Source organism: Mirounga leonina, unplaced genomic scaffold, assembly GCF_011800145.1.
Source record: "Mirounga leonina isolate KUSES-001 unplaced genomic scaffold, KU_Mleo_1.0 Mir_151, whole genome shotgun sequence".
In the NCBI taxonomy this organism is placed as follows: domain Eukaryota; kingdom Metazoa; phylum Chordata; class Mammalia; order Carnivora; family Phocidae; genus Mirounga; species Mirounga leonina.
In genome coordinates this window covers 24,618,037-24,632,247 of record NW_023270377.1, presented here as the reverse complement: position 1 = coordinate 24,632,247, position 14,211 = coordinate 24,618,037, and the positions used below count along the sequence as shown (strand labels likewise).

Here is a 14,211-nt window from a genome sequence, read left to right as displayed (position 1 = left end):
CTCTCTCTCTCTAATAAATAAATAAAATCTTAAAAAAAAAAAAGGAAAAGAAATCTGACATTTATGAGCAGTCATCCTGCATATCCAGAAGGCTTCCTTGGAATATCCTTTCTAGCAAAGAATGCTCATTCCCTGATTGAACTCAGGCATCAGAGCCTGGGTTAATATGCTGTAAGCTTCCAGATCATAGGTCTTCAAAATTCATTCAAACCCCTCCTCTTTTTGAGGTTCATACTAAATGATTATTCCACAGGTCCTTATCCTTGTGATTATCTATTGTCTTTGCAGGCACTTTCCAACACCCAGATTGTTCATTGGTATCATTCCAATTGCTCCGTGATATCTGACTCACTTAATCCCTTTCACCATGAATGGCATGGTATATCTAAGTTTCTGAGCTTCCTCCTTGCCTAAGACCTCTACCTCACTTTACCACATGGCTATATAATAACAACAGGAAAAACTCGCATTATAGAATTTTTAAAAATATCCTTTTCTCTGACCATAGCCTTCTATTCATTCACTTTGGTGATCCCCTTTCTCTGATTCAATCAGATCTTCTGCCTTTTTTGTGTGCTCTTCAGTTAACTGCTTGACACTTTATTTTACCAGCATGAGCTTTGAAGTAAGCTAGATATTGGTTTGAATTCTGTGTACTTACTAGCTCTGTCACAAGCTACTCAACCTCTCTGAGTCCCAGTTTCCTTAGCCCAAATGGGGGAAAGAATGCCCCTTCTCTTGTTAGCATTCTTTTTTTTATATGAATGTATATAAAGAAAGAACTAATATAACATTCAGTTCATAGTAAGTATACAATTATCCACAATCATGTAGATAATAGATGATAGATTCATTTCATTTATTTTTTAAAGATTTTATTTATTTATTTGAGAGAGAGAGTGAGAGAGAGAACGAGAGTGGAGTGAGGGACAGAGGGAGAAGCAGACTCCCTGCTGGGTAGGGAGCCTGATGCGGGGCTAGGTCCTGGGATTCCAGGATCATGATCTGAGCCGAAGGAAGCTGCTTAACTGTCTGAGCCACCCAGGCACCCCAATTGTACCAATGGTTAATTACCTCATTTACCCTCAGTATAACCTTTAGCGTCTTCAGTTTTCGTATTATTTTGGTGCAGCTACCTACAAATTCTCAATTCTTGATATTTCAAACATTTTTTTCTCTCCGTTGCTCATAGTTCTCTCGGTGAGACTGAACAATCATGTATCCAAGTGGAATGCTGCCTCTAAAAAGCCATGTTTTCTACCTTTGAGAGTCCTCAGATTTACTGGCCCCTCATTAGTCTTCGTTCACATCTTACCACTGCATTTCTTTCAATGCTTAGCCAATCTTTTTAAGTTCCCTAGCACAACTCTGTTCTCCTCTCTCTGACAACCTTGCTTTCTATATAATAGGGAGAGTAAAATCTAAATGGCTCTATGTGGAGTCAGTTTACTCTCAAAATTAAAATGAAGTGGAAAATTCATTATTTGTTATTACAACTGGTCTGAATATCTCCTGGGGGATAACTGACTGACTTTGTGAAAAATTACCAAAAAACTTGGTGAAATGTTTGGAGTAGAAGGTAAATCAACCAAGAGCGGAGTCTAAACCTTCAGATAAGAGAGAGAAAATTATATATACAACCCAGAAGGAAAAATTTGGAACCCCAGGTTAATCTGAGAGAAAACAGAGCTGAAAAAGGCAAAGAGTAGAGAAAAGGGTAAGTTAGCAGGAGATTTTTCTCTAGATGAGATCCTTCAGTCTTGCCCACCTGTTCTGTCTTCAGTAAAACCCAGCAAACTCACAAAGTCTTGGCGAGAATTACTTTTGTTGTTGGGAAAAAGAAAGAAGGGACTAAGTGAAGTCTGGAAGAACTTGCTCCTACTGAAGGGACCACTTTCTCTCTGAGCTCACATTCTGTCTCCTTTCTTTCCTTCACATGGCAGAATTCTTCAAAGAAATTCCCACTTCCCGCCTTTACTCTTCAGTCAATTGTATTCTGCTCTCCACGCTACCAAAACTCCTCTCTGAAAGAGTAACAATATTGGCATGCCTGGGTGGCTCAGTTGGTTAAATGGCCGACTCCTGGTTTCAGCTCAGGTCATGATCTCAGGGTCCTGGGATTGAGCCCTCTGATGGGCTCCATGCTCAGTGGGGAGTCCACTTGAGGATTCTTTTTCCCTCTTCCTCTGCCCCTCCCTCAGCTCATGAGCTCTCTCTCTCTCACATAAATCTTAAAAAAAAAAAAGAGGAATAACAATATGTCATGAATCATGAATAATAATGGCTTCCAAATCAAGACTTAATTTCACTTGATCTAGAGCGTTATCTACTTCTATTCCAAAATATTAATTGTATGTCCTTATTCTACATCCTCTGTTCTAATTCACTAACAATGTTAACATCATCTCAATCTTCCAATTAGAAAACATGGTATCACCTTGATTTCTCTATCTCATTCTGTAATGTCCAACTGGTACCCAAATCCTGTTGATTCTATTCCAAAACCATCACTTACAAACTAACAAAACAAAATAAAAACAGAAACAAAAACAAAAAGAAACCATCATTTACATGAAACTTTACATACTATCTCCTTTGCCTCAGCAGATAATCCATCTCTGTTTTAGTTCATGTTTCCAAAAGCTGCCAGAATTTTCTCACTAGAAGCCAATCTGACCTTGTTGCTTTCCCCATTTAAAAACACCAGTTTGTTCAAATGACCACTTACGCACTCTGTCTCTATTGTAACACTCTTCTCATTGCACTTTAAAAAAAATATTTTATTTATTTATTTAACAGAGAGAGAGAGAGAGAGAACACACAAGCAGAGGGAGGGGGCAGAGGGATAAGCAGGCTCCCCGCAGAGCAGGGAGCCCAGTGGAGGGCTCCATCCCAGGACCCTGGGATCCTGACCTGAGCCAAAGGCAGACGCTTAACTGACTGAGCCACCCAGGCGCCCCTTCTCATTGCATTTTATTGTAAATTTTTTGAGTACAGGGTTGGATGTGTCCATAGTAGGTAATCATGAGGTTAGGATACATGGTAAACAACTCCTTAATGTTTGATCAATGAATAAATGATTGAATGAATAGCTGCTCTTCACTACTTGCTTGTAATAATCTCTTATTTGACAGAGATGAATGAAAATGTCTGTCTGAATTCGTGGATAAGCATTACGAGTAAGACTATTCAGATAACCCCTTAAAGATCGAAATTAACCTTCATAAGGAATTTGATGATTAAAAAGAAATTTAAAAAGTCAGAATACTTTACTGATGTACTCATCTTTAAAGTACTGAGTACTGAACATAGAGCAATAATAAAACAGAAAAAAAAGTCAGAATGAGAGAGGAGATGCATCACTCTGGTGAAGAGCACAGCATCTCCAGATGCTACAGCCAGGCTGCCTGGTTTTTAAATTTTTTTAAATACTTCCCAGAGTCTTCATGAGATTTAATGAACTAATAAATATTAGAGAATACGGTATCTGGCACATAAGAATAGGCATCACCTCTTATCATTTATTTATTTTAAATCATCTCATACTCTTATAAATATATGGGATTATCAGGAATAAAAGAATGAGTCCATTCATTTCAACCCAGAATATCCAATAGCCTGGTCTCTCTACTGCAGCTACCACAGGTATTACTGGCTCTAACTAAAAACAGACTATACCAGACTCCAGATGAATCTGAATTATGTATATTTTACATCTCCAATATGCTAAGACTTTTAAACGTTTTTGTTTTCTTCCAGGGACAGAAAAAAAGCCTGGATGTTACTAACCACAGTGTATGATTATTGTTGGAATTAGTTGTGAATTAAACTTCCAATTCCTTTCCCTCTCTGATTTGCAGTACTTTTGTCATCACAATGGAGAAAACATCTTGCAATAAGAAATACAGCCATTGCATTTGGAATTTTCCCACGGTGGTCTACCCATCTCTCAATTCAGCTTCTGCTCAAGTATAATGAGAGGCTGGTCCACAGCCATTCATTTACAGCATCTGAGTAAAAACTACAGAGCACAAATTAGCCTTGCTTTAGAACACTCTGGTATGTCAGAATTCTCAACTGAAAAAGGGAACTTTTCATTTGGGCAGGTGAGTGAGGGAAGGGGCTGAAACACAAGATGCTTGTGATTAGGGTAAGTTCAACGGCAGGAAGTGCACAAAGGGAAGCTGATGAGCAAGCCCACCCCCCACTATCCACAACCATCTTCTCCATTCCGTTTCCCAGAGCAATCAAAGGATATTCTGAACCTCTCAAAATGCCATCAATCCTTATTGAGAATGAAATAGAACATCTCTCTCTAAAGCCTTTGCAGGAGTAATCATCGTAAGAGGCTGGCCTGAACAGGGAGCTCTGGCAGACAAAGATGGATTTGTAAAAATAAATAAATAAATACAGATATACATAAATTAAATAACCTCCACAAAATATGAATAGAAAGTTGATGATAATCTCCCAATTCTATTGTATAAAGGGTAAAGAAACTCACAATTGTGCTCTCCAGGTCTAGTACAGTAAAGAATAGGCTTCTTGATGAGATGTTTCCAATAACGTACAGCAGAGCTAGGAATCTTGTGGCAATAATACTAAAAAATAACCGTCTAAATGATTTAGATAAAACAGTCATTAACATTCCAAATCTAAGTATTGTCTCTAGTTGCCCCTCCCTCCTCTTTGTTTCCTTTCCTAGCTCTGATTTTCTTCTTTAGTACATTTGGACAAAGAAGGGAAAAAGCCTCTTCTGATTGTTTACAAAGCTTTCTTATGACAGCTGACAATTGCTCAAGTGTAAAATAATTTCATAAAGATCACTGAAATGTTCTTTAACACCGGACTCTTCTTAAACAAACAGCATTTCACTGGTCCATGGTGTCTCTGTGTTGTAGGAACCTGTTTGGCAGTATCCAACTCCTGTACCGATAAAAAGCTACAAACAATGATGACTACAAATCCTCTCAGAACAATCATTATTTAATAGATTAGTCACTCACTTGGGAGTCTGAAGACCTGACACTTAGTTTGGTTCTTGAGTAACCAAGGTTTTAACTAAGTTACCAAGTCATTTTACTAGGTCAGGAATTTTGTTTACTCCGAAATGGGGATTCTGGTGTGAAAATAAAATCCTACATATGTCAACTTTGTAAACTTCAAAGCCTTTTCAGCTATCACTTATTTTTGAGAATATTTCAAGAATGGAAGTGACTCTCTGCTTTTATAATTATATTGCTTGTAGTGGACTTTGAGTCCTCAGAAGATTCAAGGAAGGATGAGGGGATTTTTTGAAATATTACTTTGTAAGCTAGAGTAAAAAAAATTTTCATAAAGATTGTCCCAAATATTTTTTTGAAATGACAGAAACTAGAAATCTGTACCAACTATTTTTTAACGAACTTCATTTGAATAATTATTGGGCTTTTAAAATAATTAATTATTATTTATTGGATATATTGATGTCCCATGTTCTTTCCCCAAATGAAGGTTGGAAATTAAAAGCATAGAGTGTAGACCAGACAGACCTGGGTTCAAATCTCACTTTCTATCATTCAAGCTGGAAGTCTCAACAAAAAGACTTTACATCTTCATCTCCAGTTTCTATCGTCATAAAATGTGAACAGTAATATTCTCTGCCTACCCTTGTTGTGAAGATTAAGGAGGTAAGTGTAAAAAGCTTAGAGCAGAACCTGACACATAACTATGTGGTCAATAAATGGTAGCTATATTTAGGTATGTATGTGAAAATTTTGAAACATTTGTGAAACTTGTAAAGATCATTTTATTTTCAAGCCTATAATTACTAAGTCCCAATGCAGACGTTGTTCTCCCTGGTTTACTTTTTTATTTTTTTATTTATTTAAAAATTTGTTCTTGGTGCTGTCAGTTCCATTCGACCCTCCTAAACCATTAACTCTTGATTATGGGGAGTCTCACAGAAGAATAAACAGAAGAAGCAAAACAGCAGCAGGGTCTCTGGCTTCTCATTGCACTCCCAGCGGGAGCCTTTTAAACCAATTGATGCTAAATCTCATTAGACTTGAGGTCAAAATCAAGATTTCCATGGTTTTGACCAGTAAAAAAACATGAGCCAACAGAGTACTGAATGTTAGACTTAGACATGAGAGATTGGAACATGGCTTCCCACCTCTCCCGTAAAAGTAAAGAATGCTGAGCTATAGGTTTTATCTTTTTGAGTATTGGTTTATACATCTATAAAATGAGAGGGTTTGTGCTAGAAGGGCTTTAAGACCCCTTCCAGTACTGATACTCCATGAATTTACAATTACTTACGCATCCATCTCATACTACAATGGGGCATGTCAGTGTTGCAAATAACTGTATTTATTTGATCTATTTACCTGGGCCAGGGACAAACTACACTGGTTATATTTCTATTTTACTGGTTATATTTTACCTAGGGAAAATCTTGTTGAAACAAGTGTCCAGAGAAAGTTATACATGCTAGAAGAAAGGAAGGAAAAGGCAGTGATAAATGATAGGGAAGAAGATTATGTTGTTGATTTGGTAAGGAGAGCTCTAGTCTGTGTGTAAGTGGGAGCATAGACTTTAATGTACACGAAATAATGTATTGCTATATGTGTATGCATGTATGTATGTATGTATGTATGTATGTATGTATGTATGTACTGCCAACCCCCTTTCCTTCATCAAGGTTGAAGCTGGAAAGTTCTAAATATCTTGTTGCCACTTTAACTTGTGGCAGGAGTGGAGAAATCACTCTGATTTACCATGACATAGGAAATATTCCACTTCTATCAAATCTGCAAGCACACATTTATAGGCATTAGTAGTGAGTTTTACACATATGGAGAACTAGACTTTGTTTATAGCTTGAAAAGAAAGAGAATAACAGTAATATTTATTATAAGAAAAAACGTTGAAAGGAATATAGACAATCATTTGCTAATAGAAAAAGCAGATTCTCTAAAGAATAAACAACTGTAGAGGAAATCATAATGTACTACAACAAAGAGGTGCTACCCAAAGTCCAAATCTACTAGAAGTGATTTTTATGATACATGAAGATACCATTAGAGAAAGAGGTCTAAAAATTATCTCTTTTTTACTTAAGATATTGATAGTTTGATTTTGTTTGTAATTTCTAAATATAAGGTTAAATGAAGAATCTAGGGTTTCTCTGTATGTTTAATAGGATGTCATGATCTAAATTCAGTGAAAACCCACAAGAAGTCAGTAAGAAATAAAAGAATGATAGCAATGGGGAAAAGAAAAAGAGAAGAAAAGCTTACAAAGAATAGTGTAACTAAGCTAATACATCCAGATTTTAAGAAAGTCACTGGTAGAGAAAACATTGCACAAAAAGGTCACTTGATATTTTACTGTATAAAAACTATCATTTGAGAGGGTGAGGGATATTCTCAAATTAGTGGTAAATCAGAGGTATTAGAACCATTTTTAATATCCCTGACATTGCTAAGAACTTTGAAGAATAAGCAAAGGCAATTTGACATTATATTCTCATTTAGAAAAAAAGAGACAAATCTATAATGCATTAGGAAAGATACCTCTTTGTTAAAATAAATTAACTACCTACTCACACCTCCAAACTAAAACAGAAAGCCCCAACATGATCTATATTTTGAAAGAGATCAACAATGGGATAATGCTTAGAGCTCTGGGCAATTTTATGTGTTTGAGCTAGAGAGTAGTAAAAAATAAATTGCAGAGACTGGTCTACTGGAATGACCATGGAATTTCCCAGGATAAATGTTCAAAAATCCTTCAACTATTATTGACAATAGGATTATATATCATATAAAGAGAGAGCTAATATAACATATATCATTCAAAGTTATCCCATTGATAAAAATGATAGGTATGCTCTAAATCGATGAGGACAAAAAAATGAAAGGACTTAGTGCTCAAAATATTCAGTAATATTGTCTTGTATTGGGTACAACGTAAACACTATATTTAGAAATAGAGCCCATTTTTAAAAAAATGCGGATGTCTGTTGGGGAGACATCTTAGTAATTTCTGTGAAGTGATAAGGGCCTGAATTATAATCATGACAAAAGAAAGAGAAGAGAGATATTTGAGAGCTGTTTTGAGCAACGCCAAAAAAGGATGTTGATTTGAATTGGATGATTTTAATGAGAAGCAAGAGATTTCAAATCATATTTCAAGCCTTCATAACAATGACAAAAATAGGAAATTTGGGAGGAAGCCCACCCCACCTCCTCTGATAACATAGAAGAGTTCTCAACATGTACAATAGGAAATATTACAAAAACACAGAGTTTTAAAAGTATACTCAAAAAGACATCTCCTTGCCCTTGTTCATGTGGGTTTTGTCTGTTTGTTTGTTTGATTGGTTTTATTGTTTAGCTTTCCTTCTGACCCATTTCAGACCTACACTACCAAAACTCCTGTTGCAAGCTACATCCTCATCCTCTAATAATGATACAGCTCAAATGACATTCTATAGCCACTTAAGCTGATTTGGTCTCCTTTGTCTTTTTCCTATAATATCTGGCACATTGCTTGCAGAATATTATCTCCTCACCTAGAATATAAACTCTTTTCAGGCAGAACTTTTGATTTGTAACTCTGTACCCTCATTGTCCAACACAGTGCCTAGCCCATGATAAACATTCAACATATTAATTCATTTATTCTTTAATCATAATAACTTGAACAATTTAAAAATTACTACGTAGATGGGGAAAACTTTGGAACAAAAAAATACCTAGTGATATGGAATGCCATAGTAAGAAGAGCTCCTCCTTCGGGCTTAATAGATTAAAAAAAAAAAAATCCCAAGCATCATATCAAGGATACCATGCAGGAATCCTTGACATATCTTGGAAGAAATGTAAAACCAATATCCTGAGACTACAATCATTTATCATCAAGTAGCAGCTGTTGTTAGAATTGATATTGATCCTTGGTAAATTGCAACCAGAGTAACCTTGTTATATCATCACAAAATTCTCCCACTACATCATTTAGCTATGAGATGCTTCCTTAACTTGTGTCCTTAAGTTTTTCTCTTCTGTATTAAATCACATAGGAACAAAAGTATATAGAGGTAACCCAAAATGCTTTTGGCCATTTTCCAGTTAAATATTCTCTAGAAGATATATTATGTAAATGTATAAAATATAATAATTAGTTCAAAAAAGTCATTCAATAATAAGGTAATTTTTAAAATTATAAGGAACTTATCAGTTATCTAGTTCACTTTTCTCATCACCTAAATGGAGAAACTGAATTTGGTTAAATGATATGATTAAGACTGTAATGCCAAAGAGTTTGTTCTAGAATGTGAGATTTCTCACAACCAACTTATTTTCTTTTATCCGATTGCCATTAAATGAATGAAAAGTGTTAGTTTCATACGTAGTAAGAAGTTTAATAGCAGCTTGAAATGAGGAACTTTTCTCCACCCCACTGTTATTTTAGGTATGGCCTCCATGCGGGATTGTTGAAAGCTGGCCTCAATTTCTAGCTTTGCTCCTTATTATTTGTGTTATCTAAACTCTCCACAGCTCAATTTTCTTAACTTTTAAAATGGGACGAATATTAGTGCCTACCTCAGAGAGCTTTGTGAAATAAAAGTGAAATGAAATAGTTAACTTAAAACACCTAGCATAGTACCTTGATTAGAGTTAAGCCATCAATGAGTTTAAGGGGATATTACTATTATTAGTTTCATTATTTCATAAAATAAGAATCATGGCTTTGATTTATTGAACAGTAATGACAAATGCAATTGAAACTTATGTTTTGAAATGTCATTATAGAAAAAGACATCACTGTTCCTGTATCATCCATTTGCTTGAATTTTTTCTAGTTTATATATATCATTAGGAAGCATATTTAGCACACTATCATAAATCCTATAGAGGAGACCAAAGTGTTCTTGTATTTCTATTTATTTTTGTGTGGTGAATTGGTAAAAATCCTAAAGGAAATTACAATGTGTGTGGTAACCTTCCTAGTATACTCTTATCAAAATTACAAAATTTAATCTGAGGGAAAAGTGATAGTAGCACAAAATAAAATATATAAAATCCCATTTTATAAGCAAATATTCAGCCTATAATTAATTATTTAGAAACTGATCGCATTTTTGAGAAACTAAGCTCCTTTATTTTTCTTCATCCTTTATTTCTTCTGCCCTCATTTTTTCTATTTTTCAACTCATTTATATAACCTATTCTAGAAAAGAAAGGGCAAAAAGAGAAGGAAAAAAACAGATCCGTTAATATAGTTATTTCTTAGCAGATCTAAAAGAAGTGGAGAAAAGTTTAAATTACAACGAGAGACCCATTATGGGTCTCCGGCTACACCAATGTGCAGCAGCTACAATTCCTTTGTCTTCCCCTGGTCTGGATAACTGAGAATTAGCTGATATGCTTTGAAAGAGGTAGAACACTGCATCTCTAAAACTATTCATCACCAATGACTGAATGATCCTGCAACAATTGAGACCTTGTCTACAAAAATGCACTGAAGTTTTTAAATTAGATAAAAATTTCCAATATCATTAAAGCTAATATATCTTTAGCCACATCAGATTATTAGCTATTTTTATTAATTGCTGCTGCATTTGGTATGCAATTCACTATGCCACAGAAATATAAATCTAGGTAACTCAAAAGAAAAAGAAAAAAAATTTATCCACATCAAGAGAAAAATATCTACACGGAAATTAAAAAAACGTGCAAGCACTTAATTGAAAATATCAGGCATTATGTACTTAAATAAATACATCAAGAGAGAAAGAAGACAGCAGCGGAACCTAAACCTAAAAACTGAATACACAAATGGACAATGGCCAGATCATACATAAAAATACAAGTCTAACTCCCAACTTAGAGCAACTCACCTAGGAAACCATACCTACAATAAACAGCCCAGGAAGCCAGTCTGCTCTAAGTTAGACTTGCAGGAAGTCAGATTGTCACCTCCAGCAGCAATCCAGGAAGCTAAACAATAACATCTATAACAACTGAACCAAAGTAGTCAAGACTTGATTAACTAACAGCTTCCCTAAATTTTGTCACCACTTTCAATTTAGGACAAACCAGAGAAAGACAAATATGCACCTCGAACTAATCACATTGAATGCCCCACTTCTAATTACCCCCTCTTACAGCTTCCCCACACCAACAGCCTCCAACCAAGGCATACTTCAAGCCTTCCCTTTTCTCCACTATAAAGCTTTCCCATTCTTTTGTCTGCCTTTGAGTCTCTGCCAAAATGCAAGTGGCGGTGGCTAACTCCCTTTCTATGTAGCAAGGTCTGAATAAAGAGCCTTTACATTTCTCATTTGGTGGGTCTTCATTTATTTCCACACTATTGAGCATCTACTACATATCCATCAATGGGGAGCACACTTAGATATCCTAAAAAGTTAATTTTCACAATATTTTGAGAGGATTTTTTTATCCCCATTTCATAGATGTACAGAACTGAAGTGTGTAGAAGTCAGTTTCTTGTGCTTTCCTATTTACATCATGCTAGAATCATAGTTTTTGGTACATTATTGTGATAAAGGTATTTAAGATAATATTAAAAGGGCACTAACAATAACAACAATAATAACAACAACAGCTATAAATTAGTTGGGTATTTTTTAGCATTATTTGCATTCGTATCTATCAATTTGCTGGATAAATGTCAACATTGTATTTTTAATTGACTCATTGCTTTAAAGTTATAATGAATCAAAATACACACAGAGTTTGAAATAATCAAAAGCACCATAGAAGAAATGACTTCTCTATCTTATTTGCTATAAAAACACATCAGCAGAAATAATTTGCTTGTGAAGTAGTGACCGAAGCAACAGGGTTTTTTTATAGATAATGTGTAGAAAACCTTGTAAGAGGGGCACCTGGGTGGCTCAGTCGGTTGAGTGTCTGCCTTCCACTGGGGTCATGATCCCAGGGTCCTGGGATGGAGCCCTGAGTTTGGGTCCTTGCTCAGGGGAGAACCTCTCCCTCTCTGGGAGGTTCTCCCTCTCCCTCTCCCTCTGCCCCTCCCCCCAACCCCGCTCGTGCTCGTGTGTGTGTGCACCCATGCACGCGCGTGCGCGCTCTCCCTCTCTCTCCCAAATAAATAAAATCTTAAAAAAAAAGAAAGAAAAACCTCATTAAGAAAATGTAGTTATTTACGATACTGACAAGGAAACAAGTAAAAATGAAATTTGAGTGATTCTGAAAGAGAATAAGAATTTGCCTGGCACTTTTTAAAAGGTAATTATTTAACAATCGCATAAGTTAACTACCATTGTATTTATTTTACAAATAGAAACAAGTTGTAAAGACATTTAAGAACACTACCTAAAACTTATCAGTTAGTGAGCAAAACAGTCTATATTCAGAAACTGAAATAATTTTTGGTTTCAAAGTTCAACAGATATGCTTAAGAAACATCTGATTAAAATTCACTTTAACATATTCCCTTACCACATAAGTTGGCACAGAACCTAAATGCATTGAAGTAATTTATTTTCTAACTATAAAATAATATAACTTAGCTTTATAGGAAGAAGCAGGAAAAACAGCATTTGCACAAATTAGAAATTACTATGGAAGCTACATAAAACTAGATTTTTTTTTTAAAAATAGGAAAATATAGATGATTAATAAGGCCTTTTAATGCCTGAAAATAAAATGATATTTAAGAACAATTCCCTTAACAAAGACCTGAAGAACTAAAAAGAAATCTACAGATAACATTGTTTAAATAATAATGTAGAATAAGAAATGATGACTAAAGGCCAAATAATTCCTCAGGTGGTTTCTTCTTTGTCTCACTAATTTCATTTAGTTAATTCAAACCTTTATTAAGAATTCCTTGCTTTGAGCCTAAATTAAAATGAACAGATTCGGAATCTGAGAAGCCTTATAAAAGAAAAAGATTCAAGTTATTGGCCTTTATAGCATCTCATGTTAAGGAGGGAAAACTATTTTCTGAAATGTCTCTGTTTTAATAAAAGTAATGAATTTGTCACATAAAATTATAAATACCAAAGTTATAATTTGGCCACTTTGCTAAGCATATAGAGGGGGAAAAACTACTTCCTTTATATACCTGAAAGACTTTGCTCCTTCCCATAAATAGGACTGATGCTCAGTGACTATCAATTGATTTAACTTTTAAAACCTTTAGTTATCTTCTCCCCATTGGGATGCAATGACATATTTTTCATATAAAAGAAAAAGTGAATTTTGTTTTGTTTTGTGTGTTTTTTGTTTGTTTGTTTGTTTTTGCCTCTTTCTACATCAGCCCTTCTGAATGGGGCAAATGAGCAAAAGGTATGGAGTAGGTTGCAGAATGCATTTTATAAGAAAATCACTTGGCGGATTTTCCAAGCAATACGTACCTCAAACATTGGGGTAGATGTCAAGAAAAACAATGGTATCATGAAAATCACATGTTCCAATAACTTTGAAGCAATGGTATGTGGGCAGACTGCCTGCATTAGAATCCTACCCTTCCACTGGCTAACTGTATGACACCAGTCAAATCCCTTAACTGTGACAAGTTTCTTCATTTATAAGACAGGACGAAATAAATAAATAAAATCTTTAAAAAAAAAAAAAAAAGACAGGACGATAATAGAACCCAAGGAGATGGTTGTAAGGATTCGGAGACTTAGTATATATGTGTTGGTACAGAGTAAACACCAGATGAGTGTTACTTTATTATTGTGAATCTGAAACAAAGCAAATAATTTCATTTTAGGAAATGAGCAGCAAGTTGAAAGTTTTCTTATGCTTATGGTCAAGACAAATAGGATGATGATTGTTCCACTGACTATGATAATGTTCTTAAACGTAGGAGCCTGGCCACTTCTTGAAGGTGGAGTGGTGTCAAAACTCTTTGAATCTCAAGTATCTGATGATGTCTCATGTGCAGAGGTACTCAATACATGTTGAGTGAATAATGGATGAATTTTTAAAAATAAATGAACACATGGGTTGACACTTCTCAGAAAAAGAATGGTATTCATATAGAGTGGGCTTAATATTTAAAATAAGTGCAAATTCTTTTCACAAGTTTCTTTTGAAACTTAAATCTACATCTTAGAAAGGATTCAGTAGGGGCGCCTGGGTGGCTCAGTCGTTGAGCGTCTGCCTTTGGCTCAGGTCATGATCCCAGGGTCCTGGGATCGAGCCCCGCATCGGGCTCCCTGCTCATTGG

The 14,211-nt window shown here is 35.2% G+C and overlaps 1 protein-coding gene across 1 annotated transcript in view; it reads right to left on the bottom strand.

The window, feature by feature from the left end:
• ERBB4 (erb-b2 receptor tyrosine kinase 4) overlaps window positions 1–14,211 on the bottom strand; it is a 1,078,432-nt gene that overhangs the window by 17,975 nt on the left and 1,046,246 nt on the right. The window lies entirely within an intron of this gene.